The sequence below is a fragment of the Phocoena sinus genome, chromosome X (genome assembly GCF_008692025.1).
Source record: "Phocoena sinus isolate mPhoSin1 chromosome X, mPhoSin1.pri, whole genome shotgun sequence".
NCBI lineage: Eukaryota > Metazoa > Chordata > Mammalia > Artiodactyla > Phocoenidae > Phocoena > Phocoena sinus.
Genome location: NC_045784.1, coordinates 64,814,688 through 64,830,757, shown reverse-complemented (window position 1 = coordinate 64,830,757; position 16,070 = coordinate 64,814,688). Strand labels below are relative to the sequence as shown.

At 37.0% G+C, this 16,070-nt stretch overlaps 1 protein-coding gene across 1 annotated transcript in view; it reads left to right on the top strand.

Moving 5' to 3' along the window:
- Positions 1–15,066, top strand: part of ZDHHC15 (zinc finger DHHC-type palmitoyltransferase 15) — a 126,709-nt gene extending 111,643 nt beyond the window's left edge. Inside the window, exon 12 of the mRNA XM_032620914.1 lies at positions 14,960–15,066. The gene's annotated coding sequence lies outside the window, so the exon portion shown is untranslated. The remainder of the gene's footprint in view (positions 1–14,959) is intronic.
- The last annotated feature ends 1,004 nt before the right edge of the window (positions 15,067–16,070 follow it).

Here is a 16,070-nt window from a genome sequence, read left to right as displayed (position 1 = left end):
ATGCAGGGGACACGGGTTCGTGCCCCAGTCCAGGAAGATCCCACATGCATGGAGCGGCTGGGCCCGTGAGCCATGGCCGCTGAGCCTGCGCGTCCGGAGCCTGTGCTCCGCAACGGGAGAGGCCACAACAGTGAGAGGCCCGCGTACCGCAAAAAAAACAAGAGGGAAGAATTAAATCTGTCTTCTTATCCAAAGCCCTGATGAAATGTGTGACACTTGTGTGGTACTAGAACCTAGATTTCAGATATCCATGGTGCTTATCTCTCTGATTTTCTTATTTTAGCATTTTACTATGGGTATTCTTTGACATGCCAACAGAAGTTAAAGGGGAAAAAGTTACCTGGTGAAATAAATTTAGGAAACCCTGTATCAAAATTAGAGAGTTACCTTTAGCATAGGAATTATACAAATAAGTTTTGTGACTCTCCAAGAGGGGGGTATAGTAGCGCTCTGCACTTATTTGGCTGAACTTATTTTCTTATGTGCAGATCATGGAACTTTGTCTTTAGTGCAGTACTTCTCAACACTTAAAATATGCTAAGGAATTTTGTGAATCCCCTAAAGTGGAATAAGTTTTTTCCAAACTTATATGACCATGTAACCCTTTTTCTCCAGAATATCTTGGGTAAATATTAAGCCATAAAATATATACATATATATATATATATATTTTAGATTTCATTTTATTTAACATCTTTATTGGAGGATAATTGCTTTACATTGTTGTGTTAGTTCCTGCTGTATAACAAAGTGAATCAGCTATACGTATACATATATCCCCATATCCCCTCCCTCTGGCATCTCCCTCCCACCCTCCATATCCCACACATCTAGGTGGTTACAAAGCACCGAGCTGATCTCCCTCTGTTATGGGGCTGCTTCCCACTACCTATTTTACATTTGGTAGTGTATATATGTCCATGCCACTCTCTCACTTTGTCCCAGCTCACCCTTCCCTCCCCATGTCCTCAAGTCCATTCTCTACGTCTGTGTCTTTATTCCTGTCCTGCTGCTAGGTTCGTCAGAACCTTTTTTTTTTTTTAGATTCCGTATATATGTGTTAGCATATGGTATTTGTTTTTCTCTTTCTGACTTACTTCACTCTGTATGAGACTCTAGGTCTATCCACCTCACTGCAAATAACTCAATTTTGTTTCTTTTAATGGCTGAGTAATACTCCATTGTATATATGTGCCACATCTACTTCATCCATTCACCTGTTGATGGACACTTAGGTTGCTTCCATGTCCTGGCTATTGTAAATAGAGCTGCAATGAACATTGTAGTACATGACTCTTTTTGAATTATGGTTTTCTCAGGGTATATGCCCAATCCAAAAATGGGCAGAAGACCTAAATAGACATTTCTCCAAAGAAGACCTAAATAGACATTTCTCCAAAGAAGATACACAGATTGCCAACAAACACATGAAAGGATGCTCAACATCACTAATCATTAGAGAAATGCAAATCAAAACTACAATGAGGTATCACCTCCCACCAGTTAGAATGGGCATCATCAGAAAATCTACAAACAACAAATGCTTTAGAGGGTGTGGAGTAAAGGGAACCCTCTTGCACTGTTGGTGGGAATGAAAATTGATACAACTCCTATGGAGACCAGTATCGAGGTTCCTTAAAAAACTAAAAATAGAACTATCATGTGACCCAGCATAAAATATATTTTTGATATGATTTCCTAGGTAAGCAAAATTGCCTTTAAGCAGTGCTTTTCCCAGCGCACTCTGTTCAAATAAATTAACCAATTAATTTTGTGGGAATAACAGGGTCATGTTCTAATAATAATAGAAAAGTATTTGAGAACACAGGAGGGAAGAATGGGGCAATCATTTCAATGTTTAACAATATGAATAATTTTTTAATGTACATAATTACTACAGTAATGTTTGTAAAAGCTCCAAACAGAAAACAACTTGAATGTCTATCAACATGAGAATGGTTGAATAAGTTATGTATGTCTATAGCCTGGCCAACTGGATACAAAAACAAGACCCATATATATGCTGTATATGTCTCTAGGTCTGAAGAGACCCACTTCAGACCTAGGGACACGTACAGACTGAAAGTGAGGGGCTGGAAACAGATATTCCATGCAAATGCAAATCAAAAGAAAGCTGGGGTAGAGCTTCCATGGTGGCGCAGTGGTTGAGAGTCCACCTGCCGATGCAGGGGACATGGGTTCATGACCCGGTCCAGGAAGATCCCACATGCCGCAGAGCGGCTAGGCCTGTGAACCATGGCCACTGAGCCTGCGCGTCCGGAGCCTGTGCTCTGAAACGGGAGAGGCCACAAGAGTGAGAGGCCCACGTACTGCAAAAAAAAAAAGAAAGCTGGGGTAGCAATTCTCACATCAGAAAAAATAGACTTTAAAATAAAGACTATTACAAGAGACAAAGAAGGACACTACATAATGATAAAGGGATCTATCCAAGAAGAAGATATAACAATTATAAATATTTATGCACCCAGCATAGGAGCACCTCAATACATAAGGCAAATGCTAACAACCATAAAAGGGGATCATTGCAACAAAAAGAATAAAATACCTAGGAATAAACCTACCTAAGGAGACAAAAGACCTGCATGCAGAAAACTATAAGACACTGATGAAAGAAATTAAAGGTGATACAAACAGATGGAGATTTATACCATGTTCTTGGATTGGCAGAATCAACATTGTGAAAATGACTCTACTACCCAAAGCAATATACAGATTCCGTGCAATCCCTATCAAACTACCAATGGCATTTTTCACAGAACTAGAACAAACAATTTCACAATTTGTATGGAAACACAAAAGACCCCAAATAGCCAAAGCAATCTTGAGGAAGAAAAACAGAGCTGGAGGAATCAGGCTCCCTGACTTCAGACTATACTACAAAACTACAATAATCAAGACAGTATGCTACTGGCACAAAAACAGAAATATACATCCATGGAACAGGATAGAAAGCCAAGAGATAAACCCACGCACGTATGGTCACCTTATTTTTGATAAAGGAGGCAAGAATATACAATGTAGAAAAGACAGCCTCTTCAATACGTGGTGCTGGGAAAACTGGAAATCTACATGTAAAAGAATGAAATTAGAAATCTCCCTAACACCATACACAAAAATAAACTCAAAATGGATTAAAGACCTAAATGTAAGGCCAGACACTATAAAACTCTTAGAGGAAAACATAGGCAGAACACTCTATGACATACATCACAGCAAGATCCTTTTTGACCCACCTCCTAGAGAAATGGAAATAAAAACAAAAATAAACAAATGGGACCTAATGAAACTTAAAAGCTTTTGCACAGCAAAGGAAACTAAACAAGACCAAAAGACAACCCTCAGAATGGGAGAAAACATTTGCAAATGAAGCAACTGACAAAGGATTAATCTTCAAAATTTATAAGCAGCTCATGCAGCTCAATAACAAAAAAACAAACAACCCAATCCAAAAATGGGCAGAAGAACTAAATAGACATTTCTCCAAAGAAGATATACAGACTGCCAACAAACACATGAAAGAATGCTCAACATGATTAATCATTAGAGAAATGCAAATCAAAACTACAATGAGGTATTACCTCACACCAGTAAGAATGGCCATCATCAAAAAATCTACAAACAGTAAATGCTAGAGAGGGTGTGGAGAAAAGGAAACTCTCCTATACTGTTGGTGGGAATGTAAGTTGATACAGCCACTATGGAGAACAGTATGGAGGTTCCTTAAAAAACTAAAAATACAACTACCATATGACCTAGCCATCCCACTACTGCGCATATACCCTGAGAAAACCATAATTCAAAAAGAGTCATGTACCACAATGTTCATTGCAGCACTATTTACCATAGCCAGGACATGGAAGCAACCTAAGTGTCCATCAACAGATGAATGGATAAAGAAGATGTGGCACATATATAAAATGGAATATTACTCAGCCATAGAAAGAAATGAAATTGAGTTATTTGTACTGAGGTGGATGGACCTAGAATCTGTCATGCAGAGTGAAGTAAGTCAGAAGGAGAAAAACAAATACCATATGCTAACACATATATGTGGAATCTTAAAAAAAAATGGTTCTGAAGAACCTAGCAGCAGGACAGGAATAAAGGTGCAGATGTAGAGAATGGACTTAAGGGCATGGGGAGGGGGAAGGTTAAGCTGGGATGAAGTGAGAGAGTGGCCTGGACATATATACACTACCAAATGTAAAATAGATAGCTAGTGGGGAGCAGCTGCATCATGCGGGGAGATCAGCTCAGTGTTGTGACCACCTAGAGAGTTGGGATAGGGAGGATGGGCGGGAGACACAAAATGGAGGGGATATGGGGATATAAGTATACGTATAGCTGATTCACTTTTTTATACAACAGAAACTAACACAACAGTGTAAAGCAATTATATTCCAGTAAAGATGTTTAAAAAAGATAAAAAGAAAAAAAGAAGTATGTTTTTCTAAATTATTAGATATTTTTTACATTTTTGTTCTCTTCTGAAATGTTTTTAAACTTATTCAACTTCACTAGAAAGAAATGCAGATTAAAATAATGCTAAATATCAATTTTTGTCCACTAAAGCAGCCAGTTTTTACAATGTTGGCAAGAACACATTGAAACACATGTTTTTATACGCTGCTGATATAAGGTTAAAATCTTAGATAATTTTTTGCGGGCAAAATATATAACATATATCAAAACCTTAAATGGCCCATGCAATTTTATCTGATAACTCCATTTTAGGAATGTATTTTAATGAAATAATCAGAGAACTGTATGACTATTCATCATTAATTTATTATAATATCAGAAAATTGGAAATAAAACTAAATATCTAACAATAGAGGAATAGTGAAATAAATTATTAAATCATTATGATGAACTATTATGTACTGTTAAAAGTAATTATTTTGAAGAATAATTGATAAGATTATGTGGAAAAGCTGTATGATTGCATTTAATTCTAAAATTTTATTAAGATATAATTCACATACCATGTAATTTGATCACTTACAGTATACAATTCAGTTGTTTTTAGGATATTCACAGAGTCATACAACCATCACCACAATCAATTTTAGAACATTTTTATTGCCCCCAAAAGAATCCCCATACTCATTAACAGTCACTCCCCATTTGTCCACTCCCACCCCTAGGAAACTACTAATCTACTTTCTGTCTCTATAGATTTGCCTATTCTGGACATTGAATACAATCCATGATTCCACTGAAGCATACGATATGTGATCTTTTGAGAGAAAACATTTGTAAATCAAATATTTGTTAGGAGGCTTGTATGTAGAATATATAAAGAACTCTTACAATTCTATAAATGAAAAAATAATACAACTTTTTTAATGAGCAAAGGATTTGAATAGACATTTCTCCATATACAAATGATCAGTAAGCACATGAAGGGGCTTCCCTGGTGGCGCAGTGGTTGAGAGTCCGCCTGCCAATGCAGGGGACATGGGTTCGTGTCCCGGTCCGGGAAGATCCCACATGCTGCGGAGCAGCTGGGCCCGTGAGCCATGGCCGCTGAGCCTGCGCGTCCGGAGCCTGTGCTCCGCAATGGGAGAGACCACAAAAGTGAGAGGCCCGCGTACCGCAAAAAAAAAAATAAGCACATGAAAAATGCTTAACATCATTAGCTATTAGGGAATACAAATCAAAACCATGAGATACCATTTAATTTCCACTAGGATGGCTATAATCCAGAAGACAGATAACAAGTGTTAGTGAGGATGTAAAGAAATCGGAATCCTCATACATTTCTGGTGGCAGTGTAGAATGGTGCAATCACTTTGGAAACAGTTTGGAAGTCCTTCAATATGTTAAACATAAAATTACCATATGCCCCAGCAATTCCACTCCTTGGTATATAACCAAGAGAAATGAAAACATATGTCCAAACAAAAACTACTGCATAAATGTTCACAGAAGCATTATTCATAATAGCCAAAAAGTGGAAACATCACTAATATCCATCTACTGATGAGTAGATAAATAAAATATGGCATATCCATACAATGGAATGTCATTTGGCAACCAAAAGAATACATGCTACAACATGAGATGGACCTTGAAAACATTATAAAATTACATTTTTAATTTAATTAAAAACTTTTAAGTATTAAAATGTATCTACATGTGTAGAAAAACACTGAAAGGAATTATACCAAAATTATAAGTAAAAACAAATTTTTTACATGGGTTACTTCCTTCACTATCAAGCCTTAATACTTCAACCTCTCTCTTGCCAATATTTTTTCTCCCTAACTCCATTGCTTTAGCCAGCAAAAATCCAAATTCCAGATTCAATCCAGCTGTCTGCCTTCTCCATTTCTGTACTCAGCCTGCTGAGAACCACTACAAAAATAACACAACTGATTATAAATACTGTTTGCAGTGATTAGAAATAACACAACTGAGACTACACATTTGTGGCCTCCAACCTTAACTGGCCTGTTAAGTCTTCACTATTTACCAGCAGTTTTTTCCTTTATTAACCACAACTTCATATAGTCTCTCATATCACTCCTATCCCATATCATAATGAAAGTCCGAACACATGAAATAGGGCTAAAAAAGGAGATTAAAGTAACTCTAATTGTAAAAGAAGAAGTAAAATTATCTCTATTTGCAGATGTCATGATTGTCCACATTTCATCCAAAGAATCTACAAAAACTCCTAGAACTAATGAGTGAGTTTATCAAGTTCATAGCATACAAGATCAATGCACAAACATCTATTATGTTTCTGTACACTAGCAATGCACAACTGGGAAACCAAAATCAAAAACACAATACAATTTACAGTAACTTCAAAAAATTAAATAACTAGATATAAATGTAACAAATCATACACAATATCTGTATGCTGAAACTTGTAAAACACTGATGAAAAAAACCATGGAAGACCTAAATAAACGAGATACATACTATGCGTATGGGTCAGAAGACTCAGTAAGATGTCAATACTTCCTAAATTGATAGACAACTTTAATACAATCCTAATTAAAATTTTTTATTTTAATCAAATATTTTGTAGAGATAGACAAGCTTACACTAAAATTTAAATGGAAAAGTAAGGGAACTAGAATAGCCAAAACAATTCTGAAAAAAATACATAACTGAAGGACTCAAACTGTCCAATTTTAAGACATACTATAATGCTACAGTAGTCAAGACAGTGTGGTATTAGCCAAAGGACAGACCCATAAGCCAATGGAACAGAATAAAAAATAAAATACAGAAATAGACCCATATAAAGATTCTCAACTGATTTTTACACAAAGATACAATGGTAATTCAATGGAGAAAATAGTCTTCAACAAATAGTGATAGAATAATTGGACATACCTATACTATTACACCTCACAACATATGCAAAACTTAACTCAAAATGGATCATAGACCTAAATGTAAAATGTAAAACTATAAAAATCTTAGAAGAAAATGTAGGAGAAAATCTTTATCACTTTGAGTTAGGCAAATAGTTCTTAGATATGACATCAAAAGTAATATACATAAAAGAAAAAAATTACAAATTGGACTTCAACAAAATTAAAAATGTATTCTCTGAGAAGAACATTGTTAAGAGAATAAAAAGACAAGCCACTGACTGGGAGAAAATATTTGCAAAACACATATCTGATAAAGGACTTGTATCCAGAAAATATAAAGTGCTCTAAAATGTCAAAAGTAAGGAAACCAACACAATAAAGTAATGGGCAAAAGTTTTCAATGGACACTTCACCAAAGAAGTGGAAATAAACATAAGAAAACATGCTTGATGGGGTTGCCAAGATAGCAGAGTAAGAAGACCCTGAACTTATCTACTCCGATAGACACACCAGAATTACAACTACTTACAGAGTAGCTATCTGTGAGAAAGACCTGAAACCTAGCAGAAAAGATTTCCTACAACTAAAGACATAAAGAAGGAACCACAATGAGATGGGTAGGAGGGGCAGAGATGCAGTATAGTCAGAATCCACACCCCCAGGTCAGCGACCACAAATGGGAGGAATATCACAGTCCTAGAGATTGTCCCCAAGGAGCAAGGGGTCTGACTCCCATGTCAGGCTCCCCAGCCTGGGCATCCTGCACTGGGAAAACGGGCTCCCAGAACATCTGACATTGAAAACTATCAGGGCTTAGGTTGAGAGAGCTGGAAGGCTGTAAGAAACAGACTCTGCTCTTAAAGGGCACATGCAAAATCCCACATGTTCCAAGTCCCAGGGCAGAGGCAGTAGTTTGAAAGGAGCCTGGGTCAGACCCACTTGTTGATCTTGGAGAGACTTCTGGAGAGGCAGGGGAGCAACTGCTACTCACCTGGGGAATGGAGACAGTGGCAGCAGCCATTAGGGACCTCATTCTATCATGATAATACCAGCACTGGCAAGCACCATTTTGGAATCCTCCTACCAGCCTGTTAGCACTGGGGACTCAGCCCCATCTACCAGCAGGCTGGCAGCAGCTCCAAACCCCTCAGGGCCACATAGCCAGCCATGTAGGAAGCCTAGCCCACACTTCAGTGGGCCCACAGCTACTGCACAAGGCATGGCCTCACAGCCAACCAGACTGGGATCAAGACCTACCCACCAACACAACCCCAGTAGTTAGCCCTGACACAACAGAATGGCACATGCAGCCCACATGGGGGCACCCCTAGAGCATATAGCACTGGTGTCCTGAGCGGAGCATGCTGCTGGGCCCCATAGGATGTCTCCTACATAAGGTCACTTCTCCAAGATCGGGAAACATAACCAACCTACCAAATACATAGAAATAAAAACAGCAAATTAGGCAAAATGAAGTGACAGAGGAATATATTCCAAACAAAGGAACAAGATAAAACCCCAGAAGAAGAACTAAATGAAATGAAATGGAGATAAGCAATCTACATGATAAAGAGTTCAAGGTAATCATAATAAAGATGTTTAACAAACTCAAGAGAAGAATGGATGAACACAGTGAAAATTTCAACAAAGGGTTAGAAAATGTAAAGAAGAGTCAAATACAGTAGAAGAATACAATAACAGAAATTAAAAAACACTAGAAGGAGTCAACAATGGATTAGATGACACAGAGGAATGGATCAGAGATCTAGATGAAACAGCATAGTGGAAGTCACCCAAGCTGAACAAGAAAAAGAAAAAAAGGGCTTTTAAAAAAATGAGGATCATATAAGAGACCTCTGAGACAACATCAGCATACTACATTCTCATTATAGGGATCACAGAAAGAGAAGAGATATAGATAAAGGGTTAGAGAACTTATTTGAAGAAATAATAGCTGAAAACTTCCCTAACCTGGGAAAGGAAAAGACATCCAGATTCAGGAAGCACAGAGGGTCCCAAACAAGATGAACACAAAGAGGTGCACACCAAGACACATTATATCTAAATGGCAAAATTAAAATGAGAATCTTAAAAGCAGCAACAGAAAAGCAACATGTTATGTACAAGGGCACTCCCATAAAGCTATCATCTGACTTTTCAGCAGAAACTCTGCAGGCCAAAAGGGATTGGCACAATATACTGGAAGTGATGAAAGGAAAAAAGTTACAACCAAGACTACTCTACCCTGCAAAGTTCTCATTCAGATTTGAAGAAGTGATAAAGAGTTTTACAAAGCAAAAGCAAAAAGAGTTCAGCACCACTAAACCAGCTTAACAAGAAATGTTACAGGCACTTCTCTAAGCAAAAAAGGCCACAACTAGAAATATGAAAATTATGAAAAGAAAAATCTCACTGGTAAATGCAAACATGCAGTAAAGGTAGTAGAATAACCACTTATAAATCTAGTAGGAAGGTTAAAAGACAAAAGCAGTAAAATCATCTATATCCACAATAAGTAGTTATGGGATACACAAAAAGATGTAAAATATGATGCCAAAAACAATAAACACTGGGGGTGGGGAGGAGTAGAAATGTAAGATGGTTAGAATGCACTTGAACTTAAGAGATCATCAACTTAAAATAATCACATATATATAGAGAGGTTGTTATATATGTACCTCATGACAACTACAAACCAAAACCATATAATAGATACATACACAAAAAAGAGAAACACTAAAGGTAGTCATTAAATTATAAGGGAAGACAGCAAATGAAGAAGGGAACAACAACAAAAAGAGCTACAAAACCAACCCCAAAACAGTTCACAAAATGGCAATAAGTAATACCTATCAATAATTACTTTGAATGTAGATGGAGTAAATGCTCCAATCTAAAGACATAGACTGGCTGAATGGATTAAAAAGTAAGACCCATGGGCTTCCCTGGTGGCGCAGTGGTTGAGAGTCCGCCTGCCGATGCAGGGGACACGGGTTCGTGCCCTGGTCCGGGAGGATCCCACATGCCACGGAGCAGCTGGGCCCGTGAGCCATGGCTGCTGAGCCTGCATGTCTGGAGCCTGTGCTCCGCAACGGGAGAGGCCACAACAGTGAGAGGCCCGCATACCGCAAAAAAAAAAAGAAAAAATAACAAGACCCATACACATGCTCCCTACAAGAGACTCAACTTCAGATCTAAAGCCACACACAAACTGAAAGTAAGGAGATGGAAAAATGTATTCCATGCAAATGGAAGCTAAAAGAAAGCTGGGGTAGCAGTACTTGCATCAGACAAAATAGATTTTAAAACAAAGTGTAAGAGTGTTACAAGAGACAAAAAAGGACATCAACATAGTAGCACCTAAATACATAAAGCAAATATTAACAAACATAAAGGAGAACTTGACAGTAATGCAATAATTGTAGGGAAATTTACCACCCCACTTACATCAATAGACAGATCATCCACACAAAATCAATAAACACTGGCCTTAAATACGAATATGTTCAATAATATTGTAATAACTTTCTATGGAGACGGTTACTAGACTTATCAGGGTGATAATTTCATAATGTATGCAAATGTCAGATCACCATGTAGTACACTTGAAGCTAACATAATGTTGTACATCAACTATATTTCAATTAAAATAAATTAAAATTGATTGTGAATAGTCTATGAAATTAGTGCCAAAAGTCTTTGTTAAAATATAGTCATTCACATTTGAAAATTGGTAGTATGGAAGTGGAGTTACTTTTAAAAAACAGATATCCATGGGACTTCCCTGGTGGTGCAATGGTTAAGAATCTGCCTGTCAATGCAGGGGACATGGGTTCGAGCCCTGGTCCAGGAAGATCCCACATGCCGTGGAGCAACAAAGCCCTTGCACCACAACTACTGAGCCTGTGCTCTAGAGCCTGTGAGCCACAACTACTGAAAGCCCGCACACCTGCGCACCACAACCACTGAAGTTCGTACATCATAACTACTGAAGCCCACGTGCCTAGAGCCCGTGCTCCACAACAAGAGAAGCCACCGCAATGAGAAGCCCATGCACCACAACAAAGAGTAGCTCCTGCTCGCCGCAACTAGAGAAAGCCCACACACAGCAACGAACACCCAACGCAGCCAAAAAATAAATTTTTTTAAAACAAAAAAAACTTTAAATAAATAAATAAAATATAGATATCCATTGAGGGGGCGGGGGGAAGGAAAGCTGCTCAATATCACTAGCCATTAGGAAAATGCAAATTAAAACACAAGGAGATTCCTTTATACCCATACTGGAATGGGTAATTTTGTTTTTACATAGGGATAATTCCAAGTGCTGATAAGGATGCAGAACAATTGGAATTCTCATACATTTCTTGTGGGGTTGCAAAATAGCTCAGGTACTCTGAAAAACAGTTTGACAGTTCCTTATAAAGTTTCTTACAACGTTAAACATACACTTACCATATGACCCAGTAATCCTACTCCTGCATATTTCCCCTAGAAAATGAAAACCTGTGTTCACACAAAAATCTGTATATGAATGGTTATAGCAGCTTTATTTATACTAGCCCAAACCTGGAAAACAAAAGAAATGTCCTTCAATGGGTAAAGAGTAAACTACCAAACGTAAAATAGATAGCTAGTGGGAAGCAGCCACATAGCACAGGGAGATCAGCTCGGTGCTTTGTGACCACCTAGAGGGGTGGCATAGGGAGGGTGGGAGGAGGGAGACGCAAGAGGGAAGAGATATGGGAACATATGTATATGTATAGCTGATTCACTTTGTTATAAAGCAGAAACTAACACACCATTGTAAAGCAATTATACTCCAAGAAAGATGTAAAAAAAAAAGAGTAAACAAAGTATACTACTCAGCAATCTTTTGATTTGATGAACAATTGATACTTATAGCAACATAGACGAACCTAAAATGCATTATTGTAAGTGAAAAAATCCCAGTTCATAGCACAGGGAATGTCATCAATAATATTGTAATAACCTTTGTATGGTGCATAATCTATAAAAATATCAAATCACTATGTTGTATACCTGAAACTAATATAATATTGTTAGTCAACTATACTTCAATTTAAAAAAACAAAAATATTTTTTTAAAGGCTATGTGCTATATGATTCCATTTGTATGAAATTTTGGAAAAGGCAAAAATACATAGAAAACAGATTGGTGGTTGCCTGGCTTAGGGGGCTGAGGAAGTTCTACATTGTATCTGAGATGGTGGTTACAAGATTCCACCCATGTGTAAAAGCTCGCAGAACTGTAAACCAAACAGAAGTTAATTTTAATACATTTAAATTTAAAAATTAAAAAAATCCTTCTCTCATACTTCTCTGGAACTTCCTACACCCTTCTTCCCCCCACCCCTACCATCAGACATCTCCTTCTTAAGACAGTGTCTTCCCAAACTTTGCTAGGTTTTCTCCTGACCATCACATAAATCTACTCATTCCTTAGGGAATCTACCCATTTCTTGGCTAAAGGGCATATGTATGCTGATAACTACTGGATATGTATCTCCAGCCTAGAACTCTTTACTGAGTTCCAGACCTGAATAACCAAGTGCCTTTCAATTTCACCCACCCCAAAATCCATTTCCTGTTTTGTTCCTTCTTCATCTCCCACTCACATCTAATTATTCACTGAGGTGTGTTGATTGTACTTCCTAAATATCTCTGGAAGCTGTGTACTTTTTCTAGCCTGATTACCATGACCCCAAACCATGTGTCTGTCATCTGTGTTACTTCAATAGCTTTTTAACTGATTTTCCTGATTCCCGTCTTGCCCCTCTTCCAGTCCATTCTCCATATTGCAGCTAGAATGATGAAAAACTTAAATCTGTGTAATGGCTCTTTTGTTGGCTTCAGCATAGTCTGAACTCCTTAACATGGCTTACAAGACCTTTTATGATCCAGCCCCTGCTCATCTCTCCAGATTCTTAACTCTGAAGCTTCTTCTCCACCAATTCTATCCCCACATTCTATACTTGAGCCACACCTCAACTTCTTTCAGCCCCTCAAACATGCCACTGATGATTCCCATGATTGGGATGCTTCCTCAGCAACCTCCCACCTCCTCCATTCCAGTCTCCTTCAGCTGGCTATATAGTATTTATTCTCTAGGTTTCAGCCTCCACATCATTTACTCGGGTATATCACTGACTGATGTCTTTTGGGTGCCACCATAACATTATGAGAGCCCTTTTATTCTGTGTTGTAATAGCCTACTTACTTTTCTGTCGCCCAAACTAGATTGTAAGCTCCTTGAGAGCAGTCACTATGTCTTGTTCACATTTTAGTGCCAGCTTCTAGCACAATGCCTGGCACATGGTAAGTATTCAATAAATATTTGTCAAATGAATGAATGAGAAGAAGGGGGCGTGGAAAACAGTCTCTGAGATGATAGGTCATTTTTTTCTTTATCCCTTTCTATAGTTTCCAATTATTCTATGATGAACATGAATTGCTTTTATAATAAAAAAATACTTTAAGAAATTCCCTGGAGGTCCAGTGGTTAGGAGTCAACACTTTCACTGCCGTGAGCCCATTTTCAATCCCTGGTCAGGGAACTAAGATCCCGCAAGCCACACGGCATGGCCAAAAGGAAAAGTTAGAAATAATTTAAAAAGTATATTAAACATAAAAGAAAAGAGAAAAACTATGAAGAAAATTTTAATCACCTATAATCTCACCACCTGAAGATAACTCATGTTAACATTTTGTTATATTCCATCGATATTTTATATGAATATATTTGTTAAACATTGAGACCATATTGTGTTCAGTTTCGAATTCTGCTTTTTTCACTAATGCTGAAAGTAATTTCCCATTAAATCAAAGTGCTATTGTTTAGTTAACCAATTCTCTGCTGTCCAACATTAAGATTTTATTCAGTTTTTCACTATTATGAGTAAGGCTGCCAATAATATCATTGAACTTAAACATTTTTCCTCATTTATAATCATTTTCCTATGATAGGCTCCTAGAAGCAAAACTACTGGTATGAACTTTTTAAAAGACCATTAATATATATGGCCAAATTGTTTTTCAGAAAGCTTATACTAATAATAGCTGCTTGAGTACCTACTATATGCCAGATATCGTTTTAGTTAGATTTTGTTATGCCTGTTTTACAGATGAAGAAACTAATTTGTCCAGAATCACAGAGATAGCAAATAGCAAAGTTAGAATTCAAATTCAGAATTGCCCAATTTCAAAGCTTATGTTATTTCTTATGAATTTCAGAAATAAATATTTTTGCATTATCAAATTATTATGTATATGTACTAGAGGAAATGTGGAAAATACAAATAGAAAGTAGAGAAAATGAAAATAAATTACCCATGAATCCACCACTTTCAACAACTTAGTGTATTTCATTGGTCTTTGTTCCAGATAATGATTCTGGGTTAAAAATAAGTATAACATTGTATATATAATTTTGCATCCTGCTTTTTTCACTTAATATTTTTCAATGCTGATGCATACTCTTCAAAAATATATAACAGTTGCATATTATTGTCAATGGATGTTACCATGTGGATATTTACAGTAGTTTAGCTCACTTGTGAATTTCTTTTTTTCATTCCCAGGACCCTCTATCTCCAATGAAGCTCACAGAGTTCAGTGTTGGGAACCATTCTAATCTTCAAAATAAGTCACCATGGCAGATTGGAAGCTTCACAATTTGAAAGCATCCCATCAAATTCTTGCTGTGCAGATAGATGTTTCAGGACTTTACAGGTTATTTAATTTACTAGCTGAACTCATCAATCTGGTAGCAATTAATTCAAGCCAGTCTTCCTCTGCTTCTTTCTTCATTTCCCCTCTCCCCATCTGTGAAAGCCTAAATGTAACATATTTATCTTTCCAGAGGCTCTTTTCATTACTCTTGTCAGGTAAAGGGGAACTCAAAAGACTTCCTTGGAGTCTTTAACTTCCCTAGAAAGACTGTTAATCATATCTATAGAGTCTTTGTTTTATTGAGGGGAATCAGACTACCTTGCTGCTTGTACACATGTGCATTTATAAGCATGCATATGTGCAGCATATTTACACAAAATTCTTCTGTGGTGTTGTGAAAATTTAGGCTTAAAAAAATCTGAAGTTTTTATTCAATCATATTTTTTAAATAGCAATTTAAATATTTGCTGAGCTGTGAACACCTTCCCTATATCAGGTACCTAAAATTCAAGAGGGAGATTCAACACTGTGATCAAGGTCCTCAAATTGGGAATTGAACAACTATGTAAAACCTGTTCTCTGTCATAGATGTGTGATATTCCTGAAAACACCACAGCTAAGAGAGAAGATCAGATCAGATTTCCATTTTATTTAACATAATGATCAGTGTTTTAAAGACTTTTAATGCCACACTGTGGTAAAATTCTCCAATAACGTTTATTCTTTTCTCTGCTACCTAGCTTTATTTTAGCCTTTATGAATTACTCTTATGATGAAAGAAAAACTATAAGCCTAAGTTATTGACCATTGGCTTTGTTAAGGGGTTTAAGGATGATGTTCAGGTTTAATTACAATACTATTAATAAGGGTGAAGTTTCACAGTTGAAATTAGCCTAAGGATTAGCACTAAAGATATTTTTTTCACAACAGGGATTAGTGTACAGATAGTGAAAAACCTAACAGTAATATGCCAACTCTTTCTCTTTTTTCTTTTCTTTTCTTTTTTTTTTAGTTCCAGTA